The sequence below is a fragment of the Haliotis rubra genome, unplaced genomic scaffold (genome assembly GCF_003918875.1).
Source record: "Haliotis rubra isolate DU_JTF1 unplaced genomic scaffold, ASM391887v1 Scf359, whole genome shotgun sequence".
NCBI classification, from domain to species: Eukaryota; Metazoa; Mollusca; class Gastropoda; order Lepetellida; family Haliotidae; genus Haliotis; species Haliotis rubra.
This window is the reverse complement of record NW_025767034.1, coordinates 785,352-799,589: the sequence shown is the minus strand read 5'-3', so window position 1 is coordinate 799,589 and position 14,238 is coordinate 785,352. Positions and strand designations below refer to the sequence as shown.

General features: G+C 39.5%; 1 long non-coding RNA gene across 1 annotated transcript in view; it reads left to right on the top strand.

Moving 5' to 3' along the window:
- LOC124285324 overlaps nucleotides 1-12,361 on the top strand; it is a 37,853-nt gene extending 25,492 nt beyond the window's left edge. Inside the window, exon 3 of the long non-coding RNA XR_006900789.1 lies at nucleotides 10,753-12,361. This is a non-coding gene — a long non-coding RNA (uncharacterized LOC124285324). The remainder of the gene's footprint in view (nucleotides 1-10,752) is intronic.
- The last annotated feature ends 1,877 nt before the right edge of the window (nucleotides 12,362-14,238 follow it).

Genomic DNA, 14,238 nt, shown 5'->3' with positions numbered 1-14,238 from the left:
CCAGGTGGTTAAAGCGTTCACTTGTCACACTGAAGACCAGGGTTCGATTCCCCACATGGGCACAATGTGTGAAGCCCATTCCTGGTGTCCCCCGCCGTGATGTTGCTGGAATATTGCTAAAAGCGGCGTATAACTATACTCACTCACTCATATTTTATTCCAAGAGAACAGAACTGTCTGTAAAATGGTTTTGTTGATGTCTAATTTTAGTTACACGGTGTTGCAACAATGATTTATATTCTTTATATAATTCACTTTTTCTAGCGTTACCGCGTATGCAATGCATCTATGACGTTCATGAACCGACCAGCTGAAGATATGCAGGGGAGTTTCATGAAGAGCGCTTATTAACCCGCATTAACGTATCATGTAACACCGACTTAATACAGACAGTCAAATATTTGTGATAAACCACGCGTGAAATAGTTTTATCACTTGTGTAGTTCATCCCAAACACGACATATATTTTTCATGAAATAGTATTTTTGAATACTCAAAGGTCGTTTATTTGTGTAGCACGTTTAAGCAACGCCTGAGCATAGAGATATATGTGTATTTGAAGCTTGCAGCATTTGGTGTTTGCTATTGAGGTCGTAAGACGGTTATGAATCGGATCTACATGGGTGGTGTCTGGTGTTTAGACACTGAACAGCTGTCTTGAGCAAGCCTGAAGCGTTTCAAAGGCAGTTATAATATTCCCAAATATTTATACTCGTCTGGAGGACTTGGGTTTAAATAGGTGTCGGTTCTGCATGTTAGTTCGGGGGAATTAATATCAAGTGTGATGTTATGAGCTGAAGTACTTAAGTGTGGAGATGAGGATGGGGATGAATCAGATCCTTGTGGGTGTTCAGAGGCTTCTGCTGGGTTCTTTACCCAGGTTGCATGGGACTTCCTTTCTTGGATGTTATAGAGACAGGGCGGATGGTTAATTAGCGTGAAGGTGGGCGGATGGACGAGTTAATTGGTCGGTAAGTGTGTGAGTGGGTGGGTCTATAAGTGGGTGAGCGAGTGAGTTAGCTGATGAGTGAACGTGTAATGGGTGGCATTGTGATTAAGTGGATGGGCAAGTGAATGTGTTGGTGAGTGTGTGAGTGCGTGGACCTATAGGTGCCGTGAGTAAACGGATGCCAGATTGGTCTATAAGTTGGTGAGTAAACGGATGGACAGATTGGTCTGTAAGTGGGTGAGTAAACGGACGGACAGGTGGGTCTGTAAGTGGGTAAGTAAACGGATGGGCAGATGGGTCGGTAAGTTAGGTAAGTAAACGGATGGGCAGATGGGTCGGTAAGTTAGGTAAGTTAACGGATGGGCAGATGGGTCTGTAAGTGGGATGAGTAAACGGATGGACAGATTGGTTGGTAAGTGGGATGAGTAAACGGATGAGCAGATGGGTCTGTAAGTGGGATGAGTAAACGGATGGGCAGATTGGTTGGTAAGCTTAAGTGGGATGAGTAAACGGATAGGCAGATTGGTTGGTAAGCTTAAGTGGGGTGAGTAAACGGATGGGCAGTTGGGTCTGTAAGTGGGATGAGTAAACGGATGGGCAGATTGGTTGGTAAGTGGGGTGAGTAAACGGATGGACAGATGGGTCTGTTAGCGGGGTGAGTAAACGGATGGGTAGATCGGTCGGTAAGTGGGGTGAGTAAACGGATGGGCAGATGGGTCGGTAAGTGGGATGAGTAAACAGATGGGCAGATTTGTCAGTTAGTGGGTGAGTAAACGGATGGGCAGATTGGTCGGTAAGTGGGTAAGTAAACGGATGGACAGATGGGTCTGTAAGTGGGTAAGTAAACGGATGGGCAGATGGGTCGGTAAGTGGGGTGAGTAAACGGATGGGCAGATGGGTCGGTTAGTGGGGTGAGTAAACGGATGGGCAGATTGGTCGGTAAGTGGGGTGAGTAAACGGATGGGCAGATTGGTCGGTAAGTGGGGTGAGTAAACGGATGGGCAGATGAGTCGGTTAGTGGGGTGAGTAAACGGATGGGCAGATTGGTCGGTAAGTGGGGTGAGGAAACGGATGGGCAGATTGGTCTGCAAAGGAGTAAGTAAACGGATGGGCAGATGAGTCGGTAAGTGGGGTGAGTAAACGGGTGGGCAGATTGGTCTGCAAAGGAGTAAGTAAACGGATGGGCAGATTGGTCGGTAAGTGGGGTGAGGAAACGGATGGGCAGATTGGTCGGTAAGTGGTTGAGTGAGTGTGTCGGGAATGAATTTAGATCGTAAACCGTAAAGCGTCGATATGTGATATCACCATCCAGTAAGCGTTTATATGTGATATCCCAACCCATATGTGATATGTCCGCCCTTCAAAGCGGTGACATGTGATATCATCACGCTGTACAGGGCAGCACAAATTGTGATACCACCTTAGAACGTCGATATATATCAGCAAGTATATACCCTCGACATGTGATATCATATCCCTGAAGAACTTCGATATGTGATATCACCATCTTATGAAGCGTCGAAATGTGATCTTACGTTGAAGTGTCCATATGTGATATCCTCTCGTCACAAAGTGTTGACATATTAAATAGCCGTCCATCAGCGTTTCGAAATGTGATATCACCTGATCACCGATATATGATATCCCTGATCCCTACTCTGTAGAATGTCGATATATCATATCTACACCATGTAGAATGCTGATATACAATGTCTACTCCAATACTCTTAAAACGCGATATCGTCAATATTATGTCGGCATGTGATATCTACACCCTATTGATTTTCAAAACATGATATAGCCTATATCTGTATTTTAATACCTTCCCGTAAACAGGCGATTTAACTATTTATTTTTTCTATATTTTCAAAAAAAAATCGAAATAACGTTAGTACGTCGATGTAATGCCTGCATGATCGCCCTCGCCCTAGCATGTTGAATACTTTCAAGTTTCAGTTTCTTAGCGGGCGGTGGGGTAGCCCAGTGGTTAAAGCGTTGGCTCGTCACGCCGAAGGCCCCGGTTCGGTTCCCAACATGGGTACAATGTCTGAAGCCCATTTCTGGTGTCCCCGGACGTGATATTGCTGGAATGTCGCTGAAAACGGCGTTAACACATACTCACTCACTCAGTTTCTTAGCTGCACGTGTCGATTGTCAAAGTACACATGCATATGAGAGGACACTCTTCTTTGTCCCCCTTGAAATTATTTCTCTGCATCCCGACTAGCTTTATTAATATTTATTTTTGTTATCACTTACAAATAGTATACGTCTAATGCCTTTATCGTTCATTCAACCACCACCTGTTTTACTGAACAAACGACAGATACGAAGCGCATACAATCAGCACGCCTTTATATGAAATGTACACAATATAAATATTCATCTGTGTATAGAAATAGTTTCTATAGTGTACGTTATTCACAATAAATTATGTCAGTAAATATTGATACGTACAAACCATTACAACAATAACTACACCCTCGTGAATCCGGTGTGATTGTAAAACAACAATGCGATACTGAGAGAGAAAAGACACATCGTTTCAGTGACAGAGGACCATCCTCCATATGTTGTCAGGTGACTGAAGTTCTGAATAGCACGATAACAATACTTAGAATATTTAACAACACAACTACTGTTCCCATTGTTGGCTAGGATCGAAATGAATGTTTGTAAACTGGCTGAATATGCCTGCCTGTCATTATCATGTATATTTCAATAAGTGTCACATAATGCCCTGCTCTGCGGTGTGACAGATCCGTATGGGTGAAATAGGCACCGGTTGTTGATAGCTTGTTTGTTTCAAGGGATGACCTCCGGCGAAATACCTATCACTTTCGGGTCAATTAGTACTCCAGTGATCCGCTTGAGAACGTTGGCTCAACGAACAGACGGGTAAGACAAGTGTATTTTTGATGTAATGGATATCAGCATCGGTTCATTAGGGTTGTTTGTTTCACGTGAGACCGTTCAGTGAAATAGGTGTCGCGTGAAGGTCAGTTGGTTCACTTTGGTTCCACACGAGGACGCTCTGACAATGAGATGACTTATTAATTAAAATTATTGATTTTTGTTTTAAAGTTGATGGCGTATAAATTTGATTTTGAAATGCTGGAATAGGTGGGATCCGAATTAGTATTGTGTGGTGTAGGTTTTATTTGTGGTAATATATTGACTTGATCTACAGTGAACCCCGCTAATAAGGACTGACATGAGACGAACAACCTGGGCTGTACTGTATGTGTACAGAAATTGAGGTGTCCGTAGTGCATGAACCGGTAGATGACACCTAGGTTGGGTGAAATGGGGGTTAAATGGGGGTGGGTGGGGGTTGTAACATTGGGTTCATTATTATTGCACTTGTAAACCTGTCTATCTGTCTGGCTCTCTGTCTGTCTGTCTGTTCTGAACAGTGGTGTATTCCCATACTGCCTACAGGTTCAAACAACATGATACGGTCCAGTGATCAGGAAGTGAATACACCGATCTGACCTGTTCTACCCCTGCTAAAATGAACTTGACTAGTTAGCTGGTTAATTCTATGGTGTCTTCCCACTCTGCCGACAGAAGTTTAAAAAATGACAAGTATCGATTATATAATGCTAACCTACCAGGACACCACCCTACAGGTCAACACGAGTACTCCACTAAGATTCAATATACCATAATGCGCACAAATATGAAAGATTTATATCTCCAACATCATCTTACTCTTGTGGCCATAACTATGCAGACTCTGCTCATTATTTATTTTCATGTACTCTTTACAACGATATACGTCGTATTTTTATACTAAAGGATTTGACCTAAAATCAATTCTGTTTGAAAACCAAAGCTGTTCCTCAATAGTAAACAAAGAACTTTTAATTTCAGTTCACTCGTTTATAAATTTAAAATGTAGATTTGATTTAGAAATAATTTGTTTATAAGACATATACTATTTAACAATGATTGGCGTTATTTCTCGTTTTGGCAACATTTATATATCATTCACATTGTACATTCATCATGACATGTTTACTCTTCTTTCCATTGTATCCGACCCGTGAAGATCCTGGGTAGAATAGGTCTTCAGCAACCCATGCTTGACACAAAAGGCGACTATGCTTGTCGTAAGAGGCGACAAACAGGATCGGGTTGTCAAGCTCACTGACTTGGTTGACACATGTCATCGGTTCTCAATTGCGCAGATCGATGCTCATGTTGTTGATCACTGGGTTGTCTGGTCCAGACTCGATTATTTACAGACCGCTGCCATATAGCTGGAATATTTGCTGAGTGCGGCGTAAAAATAAACTCACTCACTCACTCACTCCATTGTATCCCGGAGCGATATTCATATAAGCTTATACTTGGTCTTCTGGTTCCTCCTTTAACTGCATTATTTAATGTCATACTGGACACAGGTTATTTTCCCCATGAGTGGATTAATGGAGTTATTGTACCCATCCATAAGAAGGGCAGCAGGTATTTGCCAGATAATTATAGAGGTGTTACATTGTTATCTTGCTTCAGTAAGTTATTTACAGGTATCTTGAGTGTAAGAGTTTCAGGTTGGTGTGATAAGTACAGTATACTCGTAGAGTATAGTTGGGTTTTACGCCGTAGCAATATTCCAGCAATAACGGCTGGATTTAGAGGACTACAGCACTGTTGATTGTCTCTTTGTTCTACATGGACTTATAAATATAACTCTTGAAAAGGGCTTAAAATTGTATGTGCTTTTGTTGAATACCGTAAAGCGTTCGAGTATGTGAATATGTGAATAGGAATGTATTGTGGTATAAGTTATACCATTTGGGGATAAGTTTTTTTTACACTACTTAAGAAAATGTACAGTGATGTTAAATCCTGTGTTAGACAATCAGATGATGCTTATTCAGAATTCTTTGTTTCTTTTTTTGGAGTTCGTAGGGGGAAAATCTATCTCCAATTCTATTTTCGCTTTTTGTTAATGATGTTGTAGAAGCTTTGTCACCAGCCGTAGATCATGGTGTCTTGGTTTTTTATTACTCCTTTTATTACTCCTTTTTGCAGACGACATGGTTATATTTAGCAACAATATTAAAGGTTTGCAGGATGGACTGGATAAGTTATCTGAATACTGTTATCAGTGGGGATTGGTTGTTAACACTGAACAAACAAAAGTAGTGGTATTTTGTAAAGGTGGTAGAATTGCTAAGTGTGAAAAATGGTTTTATAACGGCGAGGAACTAAAAGTAGTGGAGACCTTTAAATATTTGGGATTAGTGCTGTCGTCATCAGGAAGTTTGTCTAAAGCACAAAAGACACTAGCTGATCAATGTCTAGAGGCGTTAGGGTCACTGTATCGTATATTCAATAATAATCCCCATATATCGGTCGATGTTCAGTACCACTTATTCAGTTCAGTCATAGTACCAGTTCTTTCATACGGTTGTGAATTGTGGGGTTTTATGGAGGCTAAACCTGTCGAAAGAGTTCATTTAAAATTTATGAAAAATATATTAGTCGTTAAGAAATCAACACCATCTGCATTTGTTTATGGCGAACTAGGTGCATATCCACTGATAGTCCACAGGTTGATTAGGATTCTAAAATATTGGAAGAAGATTTTAGAGTGTAGTGCACATAGATATATAGTACTGATTTACAATTCACTCTTTTTATTATCTGATTTGAACCCTCATGGTGAAAATTGGGTAACATTATTAAGAGCTACACTCTATAAATATGGCTTCGGTTATTTATGGGTTTCTCAGGGATTGAGCAATTACCATGGATTTATAGCAGAATTTAAACAGCGTATTTATATTTACTCTCAGATGTGGAAGAATTATTTAAATTCTTTGAGTGAAACTAGATTATATTTGCAAATTAAAGATTGTTTAAATTTTGAAAAGTATCTAGTACATATTGATATAAGGAAATATAGAATTGCTCTTACACGGTTCAGATTGAGTTCACATACACTGATGATAGAAAAGGGCAGATGGACTACACCTAAAACACCATTACACGATCGCCTGTGTCCATTTTGTGTGAACGATGTTGAAGATGAATACCATATCTTGCTCATTTGTCCAAAATATTTAAGTATAAGAAATCGTTATCTACCAAAGCATGTCATTGCCAGACCAAGTATGATAAAGTTTGTGAACATGTTACAAACTAATAATGTACAACTATTGATTAGTATTGCTAAATGTGTTTATCATATCTTTAAAATGGAAAGTACAATGAATATGCTGTAATTATTTACTCTTGGGTTACCATCCCTCATTTCTCTGTCAAATTATTGTATATCAAACTATATATGTACATCCACAAATACCCACGACTGTGCAATCATACAAAAATTGTAATCGTTGTTTTTGCCCATGGCCTAAATAAACCTTCTGTCTGTTTACCAATCCGGTTCCTTTCATTGGAAATAAATATGTTTACATCAGTATACTGACTTCAGTATTACCGACTAGTCCTTGTTTTACCCTTAATGCTCCAGGCAGGGTAATAACAAGTACCATCTAAAAACTCAAGTAATATGACGCGGCCGGGGATCGAACTTCAGACCTTAATCTCTCGCCGTAGATGATTTATCCAATAGGCCCCAGAGATCTGGTTAATGTCTAGAAGCAGGTATTACCGTGTTCTGCCTGTGGATACATCGGGGACTATGTTACTTATGATTCGAACAAAAAACAACAACAACAACAAATAAAAGGAAACCCATTAAAAAGCATAATTTTTGAGAACCCGATCACAGAGTTTAACCCCATCATGCGTAATATCGTCGACATTGTCGGCTATGCATGAAACAATAATTAATTAGTTGAATAATAAATGTAACTTTGTCAACGTGTCCGAGCAAACTATCTGCCTGCCTGTATTAGTGCAATCACTGCAACGTGAGTAAAACTGAATAATTATGTTCTAATCTGTAATATGAAGATCGTTTAAATGCATTGTTTGTAGCAGTCGAACCCCTTTGTTTCGAACTCCTGGAAACGAGAGAAATAGTTGGACTTAGTGTTCGATTCCATATCAAACTTTCACCATTTAACGTGAAGAATAAATGTCAATATTGTCGTATATACGGCAATATTGTTAAATAAAAAATAATCCTTCCATATAATTATAGTCCATATGCCATGCAATGACATGTTATCTATATTGATATCAAAGATCCCGATAGTCTTTCACTCTTTTGTTGTAGATGAAATTAACATACGCATCGTGAATCGTGTTGAATAATGTTGAATCCTGTATAGCCAATGGCCGTTACACCAAAACGCAAAAGAACAAAATTGAAAATATAACCTTTGTTTGGTGGCTTTAGATAAAACAAACAAGATGTGGTTATTTGGTGGTGACATATCTAACACTGGGATCATAATTATGTTATGGACCTGAAGTTAGCAGTGTATCGGCGACTGTTTTAGCTTGGTAATGCTTTGATAACATTGTAACTTGGTCAGATGCGATTTTCTAGTGTATGTTTTCTGTAGCTGGGTAAATATGTAGAGTCGGTTCCGCCTTTACAGTTTTAAAATTTAAGAATAACACAACAATGTCCATAGAAGCGACAAAACTCTTTCCACATTCATAAGCAATATCTTCTAAAAGCTTTAAGCAGAGTCGATACAACTGTGACTATATCGTGAGTATATATATCTTTCAGCAGCTGTACAGCTGTATGATGTTGTTTGTAAAGCAAATCGAATCTGGACCAGACAATCCAGTGGTATAATAACATAATAATTAGAATATGATAATAATAATATAATTATTCATTCCTAAACAAGCTCATGACTTCCTTTGTGACTTATACTTGAAGAAAGTGTATATTTGATTATTCTTGAATTGTGAGCTTTTTAAAGTAGTTGTGTGGTTATTATCAGAGTAGAAGTCGGGTGGAATATTGTTGTCTTCGCTCCCGGAGCATTGAACGTGTGTTTGTTATTATCGTCAGATTTAACATGCAAGTGAGGACGATAGATTCATGAAACTAACAAAGCAACGGTGGAGATATGTTGACGAGGAAGTTGTCCTCGCTACAGCATGTAGTACAAGCGGGGCATCATACATTGTGGTTCATTCATGGCAAGAACACAATGATACAAGAATGTGATGTAGGTACAGTTATGTGAGATATGAACATATGAAAGGAAATTAAAACAATCGTAATGACACACTTTCACATCTCTCTATCCCTACTCTTAATGACACTTTCAGATCTCTCTCTCTCTCTCTCTCTCTCTCTCTCTCTCTCTCTCTCTCTCTCTCTCTCTCTCTCTCTCTCTCTCTCTCTCTCTCTCTCTCTCTCTCTCTCTCTCTCTCTCTCTCTCTCTCTCTCTCTCTCTCTCCTCTCTCTCTCTCTCTCTCTCTCTCTCTCTCTCTCTCTCTCTCTCTCTCTCTCTCTCTCTCTCTCTCTCTCTCTCACTCTCTCTCCTCTCCTCTCTCTCTCTCTCTCTCTTCTCTCTCTCAATGAATTATATGTATCAAATATCAAATATGCAGAATGTATTCTCTTAATTTGTAAATATCCCTCTCTCCTTCTTTCTCTCTCCTCTCTCTCCTCACTCTCATGACAACACATGCCATACATCTCATCATTATTAGCTTGCATCAAATACAACGACACATTCGAATTCTGTTGACCTTTAGTAAGATCAATATATACACAAGCGCTCGCCAATTAGACCACAAAGCGATATGTAATTCATATCACGCCGGTATTTATCATAACAAAAGACGGCAATTAACAATCTTAAATGAAACTGAACGGCACTGACGTGGTATGTCGGGTGCCAATTAAGGATCACCATTTCATCAATACTCGTCTCGTTTCTCAATTCACCAACTGATATTTTTGAATAATGAGCATTGTATTTTATACAATTTGACAATAACGTTAACACCAGAACCGACTATTTATTCATTTGATTGACATTTACCTTCGTATTTGCTTAGAATTGAATTGTGATTAAAATTGATCGCACATGGGAACACCTTTTCATTTTGAATTTGTAACAATACCTGAATTCGTATATGCATTAGGGAGGAGCGTTTGAAAAGCATTTCTCGGCGCCGAACAAATCTGTTTCTAATTCGTTAGGAAGATGCGACACTGTGACCGGTTTCACATAACGGGTTTGATATCAGGTTGCAGGCGGTGTCGTAATCTGCATGTGGGTTCACTGATGAGTCGTCCACCTTATGTTTTGTATGAGAAAATCGGATCACCGATTTCACCCACCACACGCGACGAGCGTTGCAGGTAGATCAAGGAGTTCCTCGACAGCGAGAAACTGTAATTTATGAGGATGTAGTTTCACTGTGGGTATGTTTTGGTTGTCGATACTAGCATGTCCGGAATTAATATTGTTTCTGTCAAGCTGGCCTTAAACGTGTAACTCGATTATTGAATATTTATCTTTTTGTTATTTTATTCAAAATACGAATATTTGTAAAATTTAAGTTGACTTTGTTCCCATTTCCTAATTTTGGCTATGACTCTTCTGATTATTTCTTGAAAAATTCTATTTTTATCGACTGACGGGTCCCCAGTATCCCGCATTTGTTTAAAATAGGGATTGATGGCATGCCTGTTTGGTGTCGTCGTACCCAGCGACGTGGTTGGTGCTCATACTATTAACCACCGATCTATCTCTTCCAAATCTGCTTATTTGCAGTCGTCATATCGGGGCAATCTTCCCAGCATGAACACATCCATTGTTTTGTTCATTAGATATTATTGGCATAGAAATAATGTTGAGTCATAATGATGCTAAAGTGGCATATTCTGGGGTTATTTTCAGATTTCCTGTATGCAACCGGGATATTCTGATTCAAGGAAGCTGACGTCATGTGAATGTACGATCTGATCACGTGGATTAAACCTGCACGAGATGACAAGGATGTGTCGCTGCTAATCAACAATCGGATCAGCGGGAAATCTACAAGGACAAGGATGTTGGATAATGTTTATAAGTCCTTCTGCTGCAAAAATGTGCAATTTCGTGATATTGTGTTTGTCCTGTGTGAAAGAAGAAGGATACTAAAAGTAAATTGTGAAGTATATGAGCTGAATATTGATTATTATTATCATGTCTATTTTTTAAATGTGTAAAAGAGATACCTGGAATCGTCACTGTCGTGAGGTACAGAAAGAAGGATATATGACGTGTGCTTAACCTGTATGTGATCCATGGTTTAGCTGTATGTGATCCATGGTTTACCTGTATGTGATCCATAATTTACCTGTATGTGATCCGTGATTTACCTGTATGTGATCCATGAGCGTCTGATACAGATCGGGCTGTCACATGTGTGACGGATGATGTGTGAAGCTGTTTCATCACACGACAACTGTGATTCACTCACTGGGAACCAGGACACCATGTTGTTGGAATGTTCTCACAGGCCATTACAACATTGTGTTGTACACTACACCATAGTGAATATGACGTGGACAGAAGACTACGTTCAACCAAAAGACAAACTTCTATGGATAACTGATTCCATCCTATAGATAAATACGACAAATGCATGATATGGATTTAGAAAACCCACTGGATTTAAGAAAGATAGTGTGACATGTGGGTGTGAATCCTCTATTTCGCCAAGAGTAATGCACAAGGATGTCACACTTTAAATCCAACCCAGGTAATTTTTCAGGATAAAATATTTCATGATTTTAAAGAACATCTAAAATGAATAAGAATTATATTTTTGTGAATTTGAAAATATAATGGTACAACTCCCGGTGGATGCTAACAGATGGAAAGGTACAGACCAGATGGAGTTCAAATGGATGTTGTGTGATATACCAGATGGATTTGAACTGGAGGGATTCGTCGCCAAATGAATGGAATATCACACCTGATGGATGCAAAGTTGATGGAAGATTTCACCATATCAATGATAATGGACGGGATGTTGCACTATGAATTTTGTAAATGGATGTGATATTTTTCTGAAGGATATGGAATAGATGTGATATTAAATCATAAATTATGTGAAAGGCTTAATGTGAGAACTGGAACACAACATTTGAAGGATGACAAATGGATGGGATATTTTACCAGACTGGTGTGAAATAGATGGAATAATACCCCATGTAATACGAATGAATATGACATGGATTGGATATTACACCGACTGGATGTACAATGGATGGGATATTCCACCAGATGGATGTGAAATGGATTGGATATTACACCAGATGGATGCGGAATGGATTGGATATTACACCAAATGGATGTGGAATGGATTGGATATTACACCAGATTGATGTGGAATGGATTGGATATTACACCAGATGGATGTGGAATGGATTGGATATTACACCAGATGGATGTGAAATGGATTGGATATTACACCAGATGGATGTGGAATGGATTGGATATTACACCAGATGGATGTGAAATGGATGGGATATTCCGTCGGATGTGAATTGAAAAAGATATACCCCCAGATGGATGTGAAATGGATGGGATATTCCACCAGGTGGTTGTGAAATGGATGGGATATTCCGTCGGATGTGAAATGAATAAGATATACCACCAGATGGATGTGGAATGGATTGGATATTACACCAGATGGATGAAGAATGGATTGGATATTACACCAAATGGATGTGGAATGGATTGGATATTACACCAGATGGATGTGACATGGATTGGATATTACACCAGATGGATGTGGAATGGATTGGATATTGCACCAGATGGATGTGGAATGGATTGGAGATTACACCAAATGGATGTGGAATGGATTGGAGATTACACCAGATGGATGTGGAATGGATTGGATATTACACCAGATGGATGTGGAATGGATTGGATATTACACCAGATGGATGTGAAATGGATGGGATATTCCGTCGGATGTGAAATGATTAAGATATTACACCAGATGGATGTGGAATGGATGGGATATTCAACCAGATGGTTGTGAAATGGATGGGATATTCCGTTGGATGTGAGCTTGTTTACATATAACATGTGAAGGATCAAAGAATATTCTATATGGTGGATAGGGAAGTACCCCAGAAGGAGTAAAGATGGATTAGAAAGTGCCTCAAATTGGAGAGTACACTGTGTGGATTCTAGTGGTACAAGTCTTGTGGATGGTGTATTCACGATGGATCACTGTGCAGGAAGTCTGAGATTTCTGTGGATGTACGACACATCGAGTGATTCTCAACGTGACGTGTAAATGGAGTCAAAACAGCAACAAGCGTCAGGTTGTTTACCTGTGTTATCAATCAGCTGGACACGGGAATTATTACAGGTGAGATTACAACAAATTGATTTTGTTTTTGTTTACACTGCAATCGACGTTTTATGGAAACATGTCAAGCTGTAGCATCGCTACGGTATCTGATACATGTGTCCTTATTATTGACGTACGATTACGTTTTGGAGTATTCATATTCTTGTGATTACACGTTTAGTGGATGTGTTTGTGAATTTTGGTTAACGTATTACCAAAATCCTGTTTTCTCCCAAATGTTGACTCTGAATTTGTCGTTAGCAGCACACACGCACGCACGCACACACACACACGCGCACACACTCACGCATACACACATAACATGTCTGAGATGTTCTCGTATTTCCTCAATATTGTTATACCAGAATTCTGCAGAATTTCTGCAGTAGACAAGCGTTTTCAGTGTGCATAACGTTGGATGGACGTGAAATTGGTTCTTCAGATATCGTGATCGGTTCTTTGTCAACAAATACATTAGGGATAACGTAGGGCCAGGCAAATCTGACCGTGTGTTCATCTCTCCTATTGCCACGCATTGGAATGTTTGGAACAGTCGCAGACTGGTGCTGTCTGAAGTCATTTTATGGGCGCTTCGACGGGTTCATACCCAATTCACAATCTTAAAAGCAATAAGTATGTCATCCATCGTTAGCAGTTCTCGTGACGGGCGATATCTTAACGAGAATATATCAAATATTCACGTTGTGGACAGGGTGGCAGGGACACCAAGAGACGCTAAAAGACGTTGTTACTCTGCCGGCAATAAGCAACCACATTAAGGACTGGTCGGCTCGGAATTTGTATCTGCGTCGGAGTTCAATGGCCATATTAAACTGCGGCTTGGTATCTCAATGGGCTTACATTATAAAACCAACATAGGCCTTGTAAATAGACACAAATACAGGTGCAGGTAAATATATGTGAGAAATAACCGAAAAAGGCCTTCAAACCCATGTCACCGCCAAGAACGGTCCGAGGACGGTTACTTATGGGTATATGACAAGAAGAGTTATCTCCCGTACAAAACA